We start from the raw sequence: 19,561 nt of genomic DNA, 5'->3' as shown, positions 1-19,561 counted from the left end.
AGCACCATGACAGATAATAATCGTAACATAGGAACATATTGATCATAACAACTAAAAGACAGAATACTTAGCCTTAGAGTGGCACACGTGATAAAAAGCTATTTGCAAAATCATTAAAATGTTATCCAAGAAAGTTGTGAAAACAAGTCCAAATCACATCTATTTCTCTCCTAGAAAGTATAAGGAACATCAGAGTAGCAGCAGCCACAGAAGCATCTTTAGTGTTTAGTATGTTTGGAGTATTCCAGATTTTGTGGGCATTTTTAAAGGGATTAGAGGTACAACCCATCTACAAAGGACTTAAAGGAGGCACTATCTGATAGGTTCTTTTCCATTAGAGAAAAAAGGCAGAATGTTACCATTTTTTCCCCTGAAGCAATTTTTATGAGATTATTGTTATAGAATTGAGAGGTATTGGAATTGCTTCAATCAGATAAGAATCAGCTTCCCTTGCCATTTTTTTAATTGTATGAGAAATTTAATTGTATGGGAAATTTTGACAGCATTTGGAAGGAACACTAGCATAGGAATCATAAAACTCCAGTTCCAGTGTTATGCCTTCTGCTACCTGACTTGGTGACTGTAAGCAAGACATTTCACCTCTCTTGTTCTTAGTCTACTTGACCGTACTATGAAGGGATTGAATTGTCTTTTTTTTTGCAGGTGGGAAGGCAGAGCAATTGGGGTTAAGTGACTTGCCCAAGATCACACAGCTAGTGAGTGTGTCAAGTGTCGGAGGCTGGATTTGAACTCAGGTCCTCCTGATTCCAGGTCATGTGCTCTACTCACTGTGCCACCTAGCTGCCCCTGAATTAGATCTTAAAGTGTCCTTACCAGCTCTAATACCAAGTGATTCTGTGAATAGTAAAATGTAAGCTCCTTCAGGTCAGAGACTGTCTCACTTTTGTTTAGTATCCCCAATGCCTACCATAATGCCTGGCATGTAATAAGTGTTTAATAAATGCTTGCTGATAGATTCTAGTTTTAAAGTGGTTAATGTGTAGTTGGACATTGTAGTAGTAAATGACTGAAAGAAAATATGTATGACTTACCCCAAATTAACATCGCAGAACTAAGAATCTTTATAAACCACTATCATATAATCTTAGCCACAAGTGACAACCAAATGGTACAGGATATTTTATTCATATTCAGATGTCAATGTTAATTACTAGTATGTCACTGAAATAGTAAAAATTGTAATTCATTTATCTACTTATCCATTCATTGAAAAAGGATTTATTAAGTAAGCACAGTACCTAAAGTATCTCTGGGGAAGATAAAGAGAATTAGTAAGACCTGGTCCTTTACCTCATAGAGTTTACAGTTTTGTAAATATCAAGTATCCTTTAAATAATAAGGAAGAAACAACTCCCAGATTTCTCAAAACATTAGGGAATCAGAGTTGAGAGTCACTGTAGAGGTCATTTTGTGCAAACTGTCTCCAAATAGGAATTTCTTATTCATCCATTGAAAAAGGGTATTCAACCTCCCCTCAAGTCCTCCAGTGATCATGGACTTTCTAATTCCTGAGGCAGTTTATTCTCCTTTTGGATAACTATATTTTTTCCTTACATTGATCTAAAATCTTCTCTGTATGCCTTTGACTTGTTACTCCTAGTCCCTTCCTCTGGGGCCAAGCAGAGCACATGTAATCCCTCTTCCAAATAGTTCTCTAAATATTTAAAGATGACTAAAATGAATATCCCACCACTCTCTGACCAAAAAAAAAGGCTTCCATTTTTTAGACTAAATATCTCTAGTCTTTCAACTAATTTTCATGGTCATGGCTCTCTGGGTAGAGTACAGAGGAAATGAAGAGGTCGTATAGTAGATAGAGCACTAGACCTAAACTCAGGAAGATTGTTTCAACAATCCAGCTAGCAGCTGCTGTGAGGGTGTAAAGCCAACAACAACCAGCTCACAGGATGCTGCAAGCCCAGGTCTTTTCCATCTGCTTTACTAAGAAAAGCAACGTTAAGGGGTTAACAATCTTACTTTAATCCAGCATACAAATAACCTCCACCTAGTTCAGGAGGAAAAGCCTGAATTACAGACCAAATACAATTCATAGTTACAACATCTGAGTCTTCAGCTGGAGAGCTCATTACAGTGGCTGGCCCAGAGTCACTTGCCACTCTTGCTGTGGCTAAGAGCTCCAAGAGAGAACACTAACCTCTGGGCTTATATATCCTGTTAAGGCCCCCCCTCCCAAGGACCCTGACCTCACCCAGGCTGGGTGTGGAAAAGTTCCCCACCCCCAATATCACATCAGATACAAATCAATGACTCCCAATTGTCTCAGTGCTGAGAAACACAAAAACATCCCACTTTATCTGCCCCATTCAAACAAAGGCCAGAATCATTAAAGGCCAACAGCAAAAAGTCCCACTTTAATTACTATTGCAAAGACCTGCATTCAAATCCTGCCTCAGATACTTACTAGCTGTGTGACCCAGGGCAAATTATTGAACCTCTTTCTGTCTCAGTTTCCTCATCTGTAAAACAAGAATAATAATTGCATCTACCTTCCAGGGTTATTGTTAGAGTCACATGAGATAATATTTATGAAGTGTTTTGAAACCCAAAAGCTTGCACAAATGTTAGCTCAGTTTTTATCATGCTATATTACTATCATACTATCATACTGTATTATTTTTATCTATTTTATATTGACTGTTGACTGTTCTATGATATTGCTGACTCATACTAAAATTTGCTGTGCACTAAAATTGCCAAATCTTTTTCACACAAACTGTTGTCTGGCTATTTTCTATTTGTTCAATTGATTTTTTTCATTCAATGTGTCCCTATTGAATTTTATTTTCTTAGATTCATCCCATCATTCCAGCCTGAGAAAATTTCTTTGGATTCTGATTCTATCATCCACATATCAGGTAGCCCTTTGAGCTTCCTGTCATCCATCACGTTGATAAGCTGTTCTTCCTATATCTTTATCCAAGTCATTCATAAAACTATTGAATAGGACAGGACAGGTAGAGCTTTTTGACATCATATTAGAGACCCTCCTTTGAGTCTATTTAGATTTGTTGAAAAACAATTTTTCATATGGTTGTTCAATAAGCTTTTTAATTGACAACTATACTATCATCTAGCCTGCATTTTGCTTTATCAAATATCTTGCTTAGATATAGCTCTTTCTCTCATACTTCTTTCATTTTCTTTTTTATTAGTGCTATACCTCAAAAGAAGTGAGATTAGATTGGAGTGTGTGTGCATGTGTTTGTACATGGATGTGTGTATATGTAAAACACACATACACTTCATCTATGTACATACAAATATACACATACTTATAAATATATACATATATCACTATATGTGACATGTATGTAGCATATAAATTACACATATGCATAGATATGTATTCATGTGTGTGTATATACATACATGTATGTGTATTGTGAAAATTCATGATAGGAGTCTTTTAGAAAATTCGGAGTATAAGTGGTGGGCCAACATAGACACATAAAGGGAGAATTTAAGAAATGCTTTATTGGTACCATGAAAAAAACTCATTTGTTTTCATATCTGAGCGCTTCATTTTTGGAGTACATTTTAACTCCCTCTCCTCTTTATACTCACTGGAACACTTTGAGTGTCAATAAGAACTGTCTCACAGTTTGATAAAATCTTATGGACTGGTTAAGAATTTTGCTGTCTTAAAGTCTTTAGAGGTTTGCTATCTTTTGCTCAAAGTTGTTTTTATTCTTTTTCCCCTCACCCTAAAGATGAAAGAAAACAAATGTTACTTCTCATTTACTACTCTGAATGGGACTTAAATATGTGATGAATGATATTATGATATTCTCTCCAACTTCTCTCACCTTTATTATGTAGATAAGGAAAGTGGAATAAAATCATTTTTGAGCAACAGAAACCCAAAATCTTGTCCCAGTATTCTGTGTTAACATTCATTATTCCCATTACTACTCTTTCTTTTCAGTATCCGTGTGTTTATTCTGAACATTTTGTATTTGTGGCTAGGTTGATCCATAATTGTAAAGTCATTTTAACTGTGCTTTCTTTAATTAGATCTTAATTGCTGTGTCTTATATTTTTTTTATTTCTTCCCCTCCTCTCTGGAAAACATCTCATCTCTTGCAGTGTTCTGCCAATAGCAAAAGTTTAATAGTACTTTGTCTCTTAGGTTATGGCATTTACAACATTGCATATAGTATAGTAATTTGTACATATACTATTTCCCCTACTAGAAGGTAATCGCCTTGAGGGACAAAATTTTAGCTTATTTATCTTTGTATTCCTTTGGTCCTTCACAGTTTGCTTTTATATGGAAGTTATTCAATGGATGTCAATTTGATGAGTAAATGAATAAATGAATATGCTTATTGAACTGAACCCATATTGAGAGAATCTCTCTGGCAGTAAGAAATATTAAACTGCTTCAAAAGAATTCTTTTGCTAACAAAATCCTCAGCAAAGAATGTAGTTGAATATATCACACTTGAAGGATGTATTATTATTCCTAATTTTTTTTTTTACCAGAATAGTTCATTTTCATAAACTAGCTGTACTCTTAAGGTCTGGTCTGAAAGGGGGTATAGTGTGAAGTATAGTGTTCTCTGCTCTGTTTTACCTCTACAACTATGCCTCTTGCCCTGCCTTTTTTTCTAATCTCATAACACTTAATACTCATAAAACATATTCTCTTGAATGTCTGATGATTTAGACTGTGCTTGTAAAAAAATACAACTCATTTTCCCAGTAAAAAAGGAGCCCATCCCAATTTCTCCATTAATGCCAAAGGTATCACTATTCTGACAATATCTGAGGCTAAACAGCTTTTAGTTATTTCTTTCATTTGCACCCATAGCCAAAATTTATCATTTCTTCCATGTTAGGTTTGTTTATTCGAGGTAGAAGCTCTCTAACTCACTCACAACTGGCCATTCAGGAGCTACTCAATGGCCTGAAACCATTATCAGTTTTAATGGGAGTTTTAACCTGCTCCATTTGCAACCTGGTCTGGTTCACCCTGCTTCACTGTTACTGTTAGTTCAGACACCTGGTCAACTTATGCCCCTACAACTCAGACCTTTCAAGCCCAAACATTCGTTAACCTCGGCCACTCGAGCAGCAGTGATTACATGCCTGTGCCACCACAACCTACATTAGCTCTAGAGCCATTCCTTCCATTTGCATTTAGATCCTTTTAATGACTTCTCACCTAGATCACTGTAATAGTCTTTTTTGAGCCCTTTCCCTTCTTATAGCTTTCTTCTTCTAATCTATCCAGGAATCAGAAACAGATAACATTTACTTAATAGAAATAAGAAGAAAAGAATTGTGTATTATGGAGAGTTTGGAACTTGAAGTCATTGGTCCTTAATTCCCATCTTGCTTCTGATGTTTACTGCTTGTATAACTCTGAACAAGTCATATAACTTTTCTGGTTCTTGGTTTCTTCATCTAAAAAATGAAGGACTTGCACTAGATGAGCTCTAATGTCACTTCCAGCTCTTAATCTATACATCTTCATTGGACATTGAACTTTTACTTGACATAAAAATATTTACATTGTTTTTCCCTCTTCATGCATACGTGCATGTGTTCACCAAAATCAATCAGTTTCTTAGTTATACTTAATGAAACTGAGCATCTAAATAATTTAAGGAACTGGGTTTTTTCATCATATAATTACTTTTTCTTTGTTTATTTAGTATTTTATTTTTTCCCCAGTTACATGTAGAAACAATTTTAATATTTGTTTTTAAACTTTGAGTTTCAAATTTTCTTCCTTCCTCCCTCCCCACCCCACCACCATTGAGAAGGCAAGAAATTTGTTCATATCTTTTGATCATTTATCAATTGGGGAATGGCTCTTATTTTTATAAATTTGATCACATGCTTGAGAAATAAGGTGTTTATCAAAGAAGCTTGCTTCGAATTTTTTTTTCACAATTATTATTGCTAACTGCATTTCCCTCCATCCAATTTTCCCCCTGTTTATTCTATTCTCTCTCTCCTTTCACCTTATCCCTCCCCAAAAGTGTTTTCCTTCTCACTACCCCTTCCCCAATCTGCCCTCCCTTCTATCGGACCCCACTTCTCTTATCCCCTTCCCCTCCTAACTTCCTATAAAGTAAGTTGAGTGTATATGTTATTCCCTCTTTGAGTCAATTCTGATGAGATTAAGGTTCACTCACTTCCCTTAATCTCCCTTCTCTTCACCTCCACTGCTAAACCTTTTTCTTACCATTTTTATGAGAGATCATTTACCCCTTTCTACCTCTCCCTTTCCGTTTCTCCCAGTACATTCCTCTCTCACCTCTTAATTTTACTTTATAAGTACCATCCTTTCATATTTAACTCACACCTGTGCCTTCTGTCTGTATAGACTCCTTCTAACTTCCCTAATGAGAAAGTTCTTATGAGTTACAAGTATTATCTTCCCATGTACAAATGTAAACAGTTTAACCTTATTAAATCCCTTGTAATTTCCCTTTTCTGTTTATCTTTTTATGCTTCTCTTGAGTCTGGTATTTGAAAGTTAAATTTTCTATTCAGCTCTAGTCTTTTCATCAAGAATGTGTGAAAGTCCTCTATTTCATTGAATTGTCCATTTCTTCCCCTGAAGTATTATAGTCAGTTTTGCTGGGTAAGTGATTCTTACATGTAATCCTAGCTCCTTTGCCCTCCAGAATATATTCCAAGCCCTCCAATCCTTTAATGTAAAAGCTGCTAAATCTTGTGTTATCTTGACTATGGGTCCATGATACTTCGATTGTTTCTTTCTGGCTGCTTGCAAGATTTTCTCCTTGACCTGGGAATTCTGGGATTTGGCTATAATATTCCTGGGACTTTTCATTTTGGGATCTCTTTCAGGAGGAGATTAGTGGATTCTTTCCATTTCTATTTTATCCTCTGATTCTAGAACATCAGGGCAATTTTCCTTGATAATTTCTTGAAAGATGATGTCTAGGCTCTTTTTTCATCATGGTTTTCAGTTAATCCAATATTTTTTAAATTATCTCTTCTAGATCTATTTTCCATGTCAGTTGTTATTCCAGTGAGATCTTTCACATTGTCTTCTATATTTTCATGTTTTTGTTTTGTTTTATTGTTTCTTGGTTTCTTATAAAGTCATTAGGATCCATTTGTTCCATTCTAATTTTTAAACAATTGTTTTCTTTAGTGAGTGTACTCTGGTCTGTGAGTGATCACAAGCACTCTTTCTGCCTCAGAACTACGATGAGGTGTCCCCGCTCAACTGTGGCCATAAGCTTTGGTGTGCTGCTGCTCCTCCTTTTCCCTGGGTCTGCCACCCAGTACTGAGACCTGAATCTGAGTATGGGCAAAGCAACAGTCTTGCCCCCAGTGCCAGCAAAGAGACCCCTATAGTTTCCTTTTGACCCCCTTACTGTTCAATCCCCTTACTGTCTGTGAGCTGACAACTCTGGAAACAGCTATTGCTGATTCAGTGGGTCCCAAGGTCTTCTCCTGGTTCACTAGGAACAGAGCTGTGCTGGCATGGCCTATGCTGGATTGTGCTCCACTCTCACCCGTGTGCAGCAGACCTTTCCTGCTAACCTTCTGAGTTGTCTTTGTCATCTGTGGGCTAAGAAGTCTGGAAATCACCACTGCTGCCACTGATTCAGTCACCCCAAGACCTGTTCCTGGTTTCCTGAGTCCCAGTCTGTTAGACTGTACTCTTCCCTCACCCTGGTGAAACAGACCTTTCCTGCTGACCTTCTAAGTTGTCTTGGGCTGGAAAAATGGTTTCGCTCTGTCTTTTTGTGGTTTCTGTCACTCTAGAATTTGTTTAGAGTCATTATTTAAAGGTATTTGTGTGGGTTTGGGGGAGAGCCAGGCCAGACCCTGCCTTTACTCTACCATCTTGGTTCCACCTATCTGTCATATAATTCTTTAAAAAAAAAACACACACACAACTAGGCTAGAAAGTAACAGAGATGTTTTCTCATCTTGGCTCTGCCAACTAATACTAGTTGTGGTATTGTGTAAAGCCTGGAGTTGGGTAGACTCATCTTCCTGAATTCAAATCTGCCCTCAGACACTTACTAGCTGTATGACCCTGAGCAAATTACTTAACCCCATTGGCCTCAGTTTCCTGATCTGTAAAATGAGCTGTTGAAGGAAATGGCAAACCATTCTACTATTTTTGCTAAGCAAACCCCAAATGGCGCCCTCAAGAGTCAGACATAGCTGAAATGACTGAACAACAACAAAATATTCTGGGGGCAGCTAGGTGGCACAGTGGGTAGAACGAGTGGCCTGAAATCAAGAAGACCTGAGTTCAAACCTGGCCTTAGACACTCACTAGCTGTGTGACCCTGGGCAAGTCACTTAACCCTCTGCCTCAGTTTCCTCATCTGTAAAATGCCCCAAGAAGGAAATGGCAAATCATTCCAGTATCTTTGCTAAGAAAACACCAGATGGGATCATGAAAAGTCAGACAAGACTAGAAATGTTTGAATGACAACATCAACAAAGCAAGTCATTTAATACAAACTCAGAGTCGATTCATACACAAAAGGCATGAGTTAGCTCGATTTGTGTCTATGGCCCATCCAGTTCTATCATTCTTAGCCTGTGATAGTTACACCATTACTGCGAAAGGTGCTGACAATAGGTGAATTAGACTTAGGATTTCTTAATGCTAATGCTGCTACTTTAAACATGTAAAATAAAGTATTGAATGAGACAGCCTCCATGGCCATTTAGAACTATAATCTTTTGTTTAATCTTGTGTGTCTAAGATTCTGATAATTCTAGAACAAAAAAAATTATTCATTTCATGATGTTTTTAAAACCCTTTCTTCTTGAAACCTTCAATCACATATAGCAGTCTCAGCTTATAAATACAATTCACTTTGACAGATAAGAATTGTATATAGGACTGAGCATATTATACAGCTCCTATCATTTTTCAGGGTAATATCAAAAGGGTTTAGAGATCACTTAATAGAGAGGAGTCTGTTAGGAGACAAAGGGATAGAATCAATGGCCCACTTTGTTATTCAGCTTAGAGGACTTAGTTTAACTCTTTGAGGTAAAAAAGTTGTCACTGTTATTTGGATCATCTATTAATTCATTTTTAGAATATCATTGATTTCTAGCCTTACTAACAGTACATAACCAGGAAAATTGGCTTGGAAAATCAATTGCAACAAGGTTGCAATATCCCTTCATGGAACAATAAAACATTAGAAAAAACATCAAAACTTTTTATTATTATTAATAATTTGACTGTGAAATGTGCTTTACATCCTACTTTTTTCTGGTTTGCCTGCTAATTAGTTACACTAAGTCAGTGAAAGACATGAATTGTCATCACAGCCATTTCATAAAGACTAGACTGGACATACAAAAAACACTTCTGTCTGGGTATGACAAATACAACGATTCCTTTCCCCCTCTCCAGTAATTCAGTACCTATCATTTCAAGTGTCCATTCTGTGAGAATGACTATACTTTCCAAAAGATGATCCAGCTTAAAAACAAAAGCAAATAGTCTACATTCAAAGTCAAATCCGAAGTTAAATATTGGTACCTGTGTGTTTTTCCCGCAAGCTTCATGTTGAAAGAAGTAGAGAAGGAGAGAAAAAGTAGTCTTTTCTTTCAGAAACTGAAATACACTGCCTTAATTCATTCCCCACCCCCAGCCAGTGAAGATTGCTAGGGATACATTGCTTGATAGTTATTCCATTCCCTTTATTTCGGAGGCAGAAAAGCCAAAGTATTTAATTGGGTAGTTGTTCCTGTGTCCAACTTCATTGCAGGTGATGAAACTACTCATTTGTTGCAAAAAATTAATGTATTAGAAAAAGAGAACTGGTTAACCTTCTATGAAGGGCCTTAGTATGTAACCCTTATCAGCAAGTCAGCTTTTCACCCAACAGATGTTACCATTTTGAGAGCATGTTACCAAGCTTATGACTGATTTCTAGAATTGAGATAGCATTTCTTTGCAGCATAGCCTAGAGGGTGGGAGGTAGGAGACCTTATTTTAGTTCAAAAGTTGCTAAAGGGGGCGTAGAGAAGAAAAGGATATTCTCCTGCACGTCAGACCTGAGACACAAGTTAGCATTTTTTTTTCAATGTAAAATGATGAAATGATGTTTTAGCGACCTATCAATCTAATGAATTATTTGAGTAGGAGTTAAAGCAATCTGAAGCATTTGCTGTACAGAGGAGTAAGTTTAATGCATGGTGAATATGAAACATCTTATCCAGCAGAAACTTAAGAATCTGAGTCATTAAAAAAATAAACTCAGGCTTTTATAAGGACAACTTTCACTAACAGAATAGTAAGGGTTTGGGGGCTGCTAAGGTTCTCTAGTCTCCTCCCTACTCAAAGAAAGCTTTGGGAATTGAGCTTCTTCTAACCAGATTAGTTCCAGGAATGTGGGAAATGATGGCATTAATCTCTTAAGTCTACATTTCACCTTTATCTCTTAATAGCATCAGAAAAAGAGCCTACAGGGAAGAAAGGACATGATCTGGAAGGAAAAGTTAGCCTGACTCCAAAGAGCAGCCTTCTAGATTGAAAAACAAATGCCTTAATAATAAGGAAGACAAAAGTACATAAACTAAAGCTGCTAGAGGCTTTTTTGAATATATCAGCATAGTGTACTCATATCTTCAACAGTGATGAGTACTTCCAGTGTGTCTGTCACAACCTCTTTTACATATTGGCTGCTGGAGACAGAAATTTTTTCAAAGAAGCATAGACATTCTGACCTAAATGTTCCATGGAATTTCAGAGCATTACACTCCTTCTAAGCAATAATAATAAATACATTCAAGGGATGATAGATTTAGATTCAAACTGGAAAGAAAGTTAGAGATCATTTAGTTTAACTCCATTTTTTTTTCAAATGAGGAAACAGAGAAGTGACGTTTATTGCTCAATATCCCAGAAGTAGTCATCAGTTGAGTCAGGACTCAAACCCAGGTGCTCTAATTCTCTATCTTATATTCTTTCCACAACACTTCTCCACCTTTCAAACTTCTGTAACAGCCAACTCTTTATAGTTTCTTTTACTAGTTGCCTTTATACTTGTCTGTCAGTTCATGATTTTTTGTTCTTTTATGGGTTAGAGAAATCAGGTTGACTAGATTGTTTTACTTAGATCATGAATCTAAAATTTTTTCAATAAATGGTTATGTTTGCTATCTAGTTGTGAACATCTCAAATCTTCTACGGACACTCAACATGCATTGAGTACCTGCCAAGTGCAGCATATTATACAAAGTGTTGCTTAGTCATGAAAGATATAGTGGAAGCCTTTCTCTAATTTTGCTATTATGAATCCATTCCATTTCTTCTATAGTCAAACCAGTTTGCCTTCACATGGAGAAGAAAGTATTTTTTTCAAGCAGCCCCAAGGATTTTTCTATATTTCATTTAATTCTAATTATCCATTCTGATGGAGGGGAACAGTGTTATAGGTAATACAAAACTGTGTAAAAGCAAAAAGTCATCCGCTATATCTTTGGTTTTGTAATAGCTTATAAAAATTTTAAAGCTCACATATATCTATCTCTCTCTCTCTCTCTCTCTCTCTCTCTCTCTCTATATATATATATATATATATATATATATATATATATATATATATATATTTATGGTTTAAACATTGTTTCCCTTGCATTTTCCCCTGTCTCCCACAACAATCGCGTGTAGTAAATAATATTAATATGTACACCCACATTTTACTTATAAGTAAACTGACATTCATAAAAGTTAAATGGCTTACACAGCTCTTGAGTATCAGAGCCTAGTCTCCTTATTCCATAATCCAGTGATCTTTCTGCTACAGCATTCTGTAACAGACTAGACTTTCTGATTCCTTTCTGATTTGGTAAATCAGTCACTAAGATAGCTAGTGGTTCAGAAGCATGCAAAATATTGGTCTAGAAGGAGAGATGCTGTTCCATAAATTCCTAGGTGGTATTTCTCAGTAAGCATCCCATATCTGAATTTTTAAGAGGATGTTAACTTCCAAACCCAGAAAAAGTCTTCATAAATGTTCTCCCCCTACCTCTCTCCCCTCCTCTCCCCTTCCCCCTCCCTCTCTTCCCTTCCCCTTTCCTGTGTCCCCCTCCCCCTCCCTCTCTCCCCTCTCTTTCCCCCTTCCTCTCTCTCCCCTCTCCCCCCCTCCCCTCTTCCCCCCTCTCCCCCCTCTCTCTCTTACTCTGCTTCTTTTTCTCTCCTTCCCTCTTCCCCCTTCTTTTCCTCCCTTTTTACCTCCCTCTATCTCTCTCTATCTTCCCCCTCTCCAGTTTGACACAACTTCAAAACAAAAGGTTTGTGAAATAAGTAAAAGCATAGTTTAATACAGTGGTTTATGTTAGACCACTCACCTTTATACCATTCACCAGGCTTAAAAAAAAGGCCCACAAGACTTTATTTAAAACTTTCTAAGACTATAAATTTTTCAAGAACAAGGACTATCTTTTGTCTTTATTTTTAATCCCCAGTCTTTAGCACAGTATCTGCTACATAATAGGCACTTACATGCTTTTTGCTGGAAGTAAAAATGTAGAGGATACTGAGCTATGAAATAGAATGATGATACCTCATATGTGTATACCACTTTGCTTTTTACAATGTGCTTTTGCACCCTTTATCTCATTATTCTCAATATCTCAATATTACCTATGTTACCACACATTGCCTATTAGTATAGGGCAGCTAGGCAGTGTAGTGGTTTAGAACCCTAGACTTGAATTCAGAAAGATCTGAGTTCAAATCTGGACTAAGACAGCTACTAGTTGTGTGACTCTGGACAAGTCACTTAATAGGTCTCTGCCTCAGTTTCCTCATCTGTAAAATGAGAATAATAATAGTACTTGTCTGAGTTTTTGTGAGTCTCAAATGTGGAAACATTTGTAAAATGCTTTGAAACATTAAAACACCATGTACATAACAATTTATTTTCTCACGTGAGCTTCACAAGAGATAGGAAAAACAAGAAGTATTGTTTCCATTTTTGCAAATGAAGACCGTGAAGTAGAAGGGACCCATAAATTGCTAGAGCTTGAAGGGGCTGTAGAGATGATCTAGTCTGACCCCTTTATTGTATTGATGAAGAAATTTATTTCTAGAAAGTTGACCTGATTTGATAGAGATTAAACTGCTTCTAAGTGATAAAACATAGACATCATCTAGTCCATCTTCTTAGGTTGCATATAAAGAAACAGAGGTCCACAGAAATTATGTGACTTACCCAAGGACACACAACAATTTTTAAAAAATTTAGAAAGATGATTCTTAGACACTTCTCGAGGCAATATAATGCTCATTCCTTTAACCTTTGCTCAGAGTTCATTAAAGTTACTGAATCCTGATCTTTAGAAGCTATATTCCTATTTGGAGACTGAACATATCTCTCTAGAGTATATTAAAAAATGAATATTGGTTTTTTACCACCACCACAATTCCCTCCTCACTCATTACGCCTGGCCCAATATCTGTTATAGAGGATCTTTTTTTGATTTTAGTGAGGAGTGTGGGAGCAGAGACTAGACCTTCTTCTGATTTCATTGATAAAGTTACTCCCTCAAACACTGTGGATCTATAACCACTTTGTGACATATAAGCTTAGAAAGTTGCTAGTGAGCACTGAAAGGTTAAGTGGTTTCCTTGCCCAGGGTCACATAGCCAGCCAATGTCAGATGTGGGACTTGAACCTGGGTCTTCCTGACCATGAGATCAGATCTGACATGTTACATTATTGAATATTAGAGCTGGAAGTGACCTTAGAGGTCATTGAATCCAATCTCCCTATTATACAGACGAAACTGTCCCCAAAAGGTAAAGTGGCATGCACCAAGGTCGCAGAGATAGTCAGTGGAACAGATGTGATTTCAACCCAGTTCCTTTGTCACCGAATCCAGTGCCCTTTGTAGATCTGGATATTATCATCATAATCAGCCTCGTACCTCTGCCAAACATGTTGAATCCTTATACTGAATCCAGACTTCACAATAGATATTCTTATGGCTCCTAGGACAGGCATCATAGTAATTTGTCTATAAAGAAACATATACCATCTACATAATAACAGTAATTACAATTATATCAGGGAAAAAGGGACCTTTGTGTAGTGACAGGTTCAAACAACTCAAACAACAACAGGGTAGGAAATTGGCAAAAACCAACCTAGTGACTATTCCCTTCCCTGCCCTTATCCCTGAGTGTTGCAGTCATAAATTATCTATAGTTCAGTAATACAGCAAGTGTGTATTGCAAGATTATGCAGCAGGATTGCAGTATTTTGTTCTAGGTGGCCTGGTTCTAACTGCAAGGAAACTGCGTGTCACATGGTGTACTTTAGACTGCAATGTGTCACGTACTCAAGTCTGACATGTCCCTTTACTTGACTGAGAGACACATGGTTGAAATGCTCAGACTCGTATTCCCAGTCTGTGTTATCATGTTTTCCCATGTGTGCTGTCGAAAACAGTTAAACCCAGAATCTACCTTTCTCCTCAGCCCTTCAGGCGAAAGGTTCAAAAGCCAAAGAAAGAGCATTTCTTTTTGTAAAGCTGTCTCAACATGTATTTGAAAGTCAGATTTGAAGCTGATGGGCTGAGGAAAGTATGGATACAGCTTTCCTTAGCTAGGCACTGAAACTTTGGAAGCAGACTTGTTATTCGTCAGAATTAAAAGGTGATCTGGAATTCAGCCCAAAGTCGTCCATTCGTGACAGAATTGATTATAAATCCCTGAGAGAATTTAGTATCTCTGTGGTAATTCTGAATACTTTTCCTATTTATATTCTGTGTCTTTGTGGGAATATTTAAGAAAACATTCACACAAAGTTTCACTCTTGATCATGGAAAGAAGCCATCAGAATCTTACTTTTGCAAAATAAAGAAGCTATTTTTAAATTAATATAAACACTTTTATGCCAAGAGGTCCCTAAGTGCTTTTAGTTGGATTTATAAAATGCATAAGACATGTTATATTTTCCTTTTGGTATGCTTTTTTTGAGTGGAAGAAAAGTCTGGACCAGTGGATTTTTTTTTAATCATTGTGAGGGAACTCCTGGTATGGAGACACCCTTCAATGGTGTAGATTGGCACCTCATCTCTAACTTATCATCTTAGAGAGTTTTTTGGGTCACTGACAGATTAAGTGACTTTTCCGTGGTCACATAGCCCACATGTGTTGAGCCCATGCCTTTCTTACTTTGAGGCTAACATTCTAAATAATCACTATTTCACGCTACCTCTTGTCAAAAGGAGTTGTACACATACAATAAGTCTGTATTCTAAGGGTCTGTTAGTAAAGTTTTAATTTAATAAATCCCCCTGACTGACACCAGTGTTTTATATAATCTATAGTAGTTTGTTTTCTACATCTCTCTCAGACCAGTATAGATATTGGGACTGAGGTATGGGTAGGTTCACTCATCTTTGCAGCTTATAGTTTTAGACAAGTTTCAATTCACCATGTATTGCAGTTAACTTTAATGGTTCATAAGATAATAGAAGCAGAACTAGAAGGGACTTCAAAGGCAGTCTTATCCAACCCCTCGTTTTACAGATTTGTAAAAGGAGGCATGGTGAATGTAAACGACTTGCTCAAGATCATACAGGTAGGAAGCATCAGAGATGGGATTTGAATACAGGTCCCTTGAATCCAGAGCCAGTGGTTTTTTTTTTTTCCACTGCAGTCAGTTTGGGGAATGGAGAAAGAGTTACAGAATAACACTTCCCAAAGAGTATTCCACGAAACCTAAGTATTCTACACAATGTAAACATTTTTTAAAAAAATATCAAATATAAAATTTTACGTATAACAAAAGTAAGTAGGTGTGACCATTTTTCTAAAAGGAAAATAGGTTTAATTTCTTCTGATTTCCTTCAAAATTTTCCCAATTCCCATTTCTACTTGGGGATATTCAGTACTTCCAGACTTTGCCAGACAAGAATTTATTAGTTTTGTCAATATGTTTCAATCACATGTTCCATGGACAAATCGGCCTGAGAAATGCTTTTCGTCTAACATTGCATAGGAGCATTCAGCATTATTTAAGAAGAGAAGGAAAGGATACGTTTATAAATAACTATGGGAGGGTATAATAGAATAAAGCATTAACAAAAGATGGTAAAGATAAATCAGGATTATTTTGAAGTCAAGACCTGAAAGAAGTCAATTCAGTGAATTTGATGGTTTGTTATTATCATCTTACTGAAAATACGCATGCATTTATTGTAGGCAGATGTTTGGATTCTCCTAGTGTAATAAGACAGAGAACATTAGAATCAGGTGGGAATGGTTCTAAGAAATGAGAAAGGGTTATTGAATAATAGACAGTGATGAAGCCAGTGAGAATTTGGAATATTTGCAGTAGATAGTTCACAGACTTGGTATTTCTTAAAGCTCTTTTCACAGATATTGTGATCTATGGGAATCCAGCGTTAACTACTATGGAGGCAGCCTGGCATAGTAGCTAGAGTCCTGAACTTCGAAGACAGAGCTTCAAATCCCACCCCACACATCTTAGGACTTACCTAGTAAAGAATAGACAGGCTGTGATCTGCATTGGTATAACAGTTCCCACATATTGTCATCCTCATACCTTTGGTTTACTCCGTACGTTACTAGTGTGCACTGAGGGGCATAGAATTAGCTTCATTATTATAAAAGTATTACTTCAGTGAGTACAAAACCATCACTCAATAATAGTTACAAAGTTTCTCAAGACTATTTGTGTGTGTGTGTGTGTGTGTGTGTGTGTGTGTATGTGTGTGTGTGTGTGTGTGTGTGTGTTTGTAAACCCTCAATCTAGCCTTGAAAAAATGACTATAACTTAAGCACTAGAAGACTGATCATGGGTGTTTATCAGAAATTGAGAATTGGATCGTTTTCTTTCTCTTTCATAAATTATTGCCTTAAGCATGCTGTCTGTGATGCTGGGTGAGTGACCTAAGCTGTCTGCATTGGTTGAGAAAGATCCTCACCTGTATCTCCCCATGGCAGTGAAATCATTGGTCTGTGCCTTGCAAAAACTATAGGCCTAGAAACTATTAGCAAAGCAAAAGTCACGTACTGGGAATAAACTTTCACTCACACAAGTGCTTACTCATATGAGGAAACGTGAGGAAGTTTCTGACTTCATGCAGTTTTCTTCACATCATAAATAGTTGAACTGTAAAAATTAATTGTTTATATAATGGGACATCATGTTATTTCTAATTTTTAACTTGCAAACTCAGAACACAGTCTTGAATAGTTTCTACTCATTCACGTAACTTGAATCTATGACAGATAACATGTGTTAACTATTCTTCACTTAATCAGTAAGCCGACCGTAGTAGAAGTTTCTAAAGTTTTTCCAATATTCTTTATTATAAGCAGAGTTTATAAAGAAACAAGAAAATTGAATGACCTACAGAATAAAAATGGAATTTGGAACTGTATTACAGAATTTTGCGACATGTCCATCTATATGTAAAAATAAATATGGTTTTGTGACTGAATAATGAAAGCACATAAAATTTTAGCACTCATATCTATTCAGCTATATTATGGGACATACTCTTCTTGTCACTAAACCATATTATATGATATATTTTTCTTGTCACTAAGCCATAGGTGCCAAATACCCTGAGATTCTGCAGCATCGACTGAAGAATAATACAAAATGTATTCTGCTAGATATGTAACATACATAATATTAATGGGTCTACAACAGTCAGAAATGAGATATGAAGGAGGGAGCATAGCCCAGGTCTTCTATTAGTGATGCTATATTAATTATGACAGAGAAGGTTTTTCCATTATAAGCCTCAATTTTAAGAGGCTTGAAACTTTCCCACAGGAATTTTTCTCATGACAGTTTTTTGCCGACTAATGAAAATATAGATTGTTTTTTAATGTTTTTGAAAGATCACATCTAGGCATGTATTTTTTCTATCTAATAAAACATTTGTTCAGATACTTTACTTTCTGATACCTTAGAACAAAATAGCTTTTTAATGACTTTGCAACTTGTCTCCAATGAAGAAAGTTAGAGCCTTTGGTTTATGAGGAAAAGTTTGATTTGCAAATGATTAAATTTCAAACATTACCTTATGCTTCTTCTGCAATTAATCTTGTCCCTAAATAGTAGTTGGCCCATTGTACCTTGCAAATAAGAGGGGCTTTCAATTAGTTGGTCAGTTATGCAAAATTAGACCACTGTGGATCATGAATGTTATGGATACAATTTTTTGCTTACTAAAAAAGGAACACTGATGCTGAAAATTGGTTATTGTAGTCTGACATTGCACATTAAAATACAATTGCACATTGCAGGACTTGGTTTAAGCTGATGAAATGTTCATTAAAATACTACCAGTAAAACATCTAGGTGTCTGCAGCCAGAACTACTCCAGTTAGAGCAGAAGTTCTGGAGCAGAGTGAGTGGGCCCTGGAGTTGAGAGAGGGTAGCCCAGGGAGCTGGACCCACAGACTTGTGGACAAAGACATGCAGCCTTCCCTGGCCCAGACCGAGTGCCTCTAGCTGCCCATGGCCCAGCCCCACCACCCTTTCACTGCTACTACTGTTGTTTCTGGGAACCAGAACCCAGATTGACCAAGTTCAGGGGCCAGCTGAGGTTCAGGGCCTTCCGGGACGTGATATGAAGCTCCCTGCCACCTCCTAAAGGAGCTAAAATCCAAGTGCCCCAGATAATGTGGCTCCACTGGGACAAGCACAGAGGTAGCCAGGGTATGACCGTCTTCTGTTCACACATGGTGCTAGCTTCCCAAATTCAGGGCCCTTTGACCAGGATATGTTATTTGTCATTGGAAACTCCAGCAAAATTGAGGCATAACTACTGGATGCCACCCTGCTGTTGAAGGGTCTGAGGGCTGAGGATGAGACCAACTACACCTGTGAGTTCACTACCTTACCCTGAGGGAGCAGCAAAGGAGCCATGTGGTTCAGTGCTAGCTGAGCCCCAGAACCATGTGGAGCCCCAGTAGGTGACCTTGGGCCTGGGCTCAATGCCCATGGTCCATCGTATCGCCACAGGGGACCGTCCACCTGCCCATATCTCCTGGTTCTCTCTTCTGCCTGATGAAGACACAGAGATAAGGCAGCAGGGTCTGTGCCTGGCACCTTCACCATTACCAGCTGCTTCATCCTTGTGCCCATCCCTCAAGCAGAGGGGGGAGAGGTTACCTATGAGGTAGAACATGAGATGTTCTCAGAGTCTGGCCTACCATCATTCACATTTTCCATGGGATACTCCACTGAGGTCTCCATCTCTGGCTACAGTGACACTGCTTGTTCATCAAGTTGAGGCTGCCTTGAATTGTGATGCCCAAAGCAACTCTGAACCCATGGCCTACAAGCACACTATGACTATAGGCCTGTTCCCCTCAACAGCTGTGGTGCAGAACCCCGGGCTCGTAAGTCACACTGTAGATGAATCAGCCAACACAATCTTTGTCTGTACTGATGCCAATGCTGTGGGTACCAGTCATGCTGAGCAGACCATCTGAGTCAGAGATGCCCCCCAGGCCTTGATGGGAAATGTAAGTCCAGTAATGTGA

At 37.5% G+C, this 19,561-nt stretch overlaps 1 pseudogene; it reads left to right on the top strand.

Moving 5' to 3' along the window:
- LOC118857793 overlaps nt 1–19,561 on the top strand; it is a 309,362-nt pseudogene extending 289,801 nt beyond the window's left edge.

Source organism: Trichosurus vulpecula, chromosome 7, assembly GCF_011100635.1.
Source record: "Trichosurus vulpecula isolate mTriVul1 chromosome 7, mTriVul1.pri, whole genome shotgun sequence".
Classification (NCBI taxonomy): Eukaryota; Metazoa; Chordata; class Mammalia; order Diprotodontia; family Phalangeridae; genus Trichosurus; species Trichosurus vulpecula.
The sequence above is the reverse complement of the archived record's forward strand: the minus strand, read 5'-3'. Positions and strand labels throughout refer to the sequence as shown.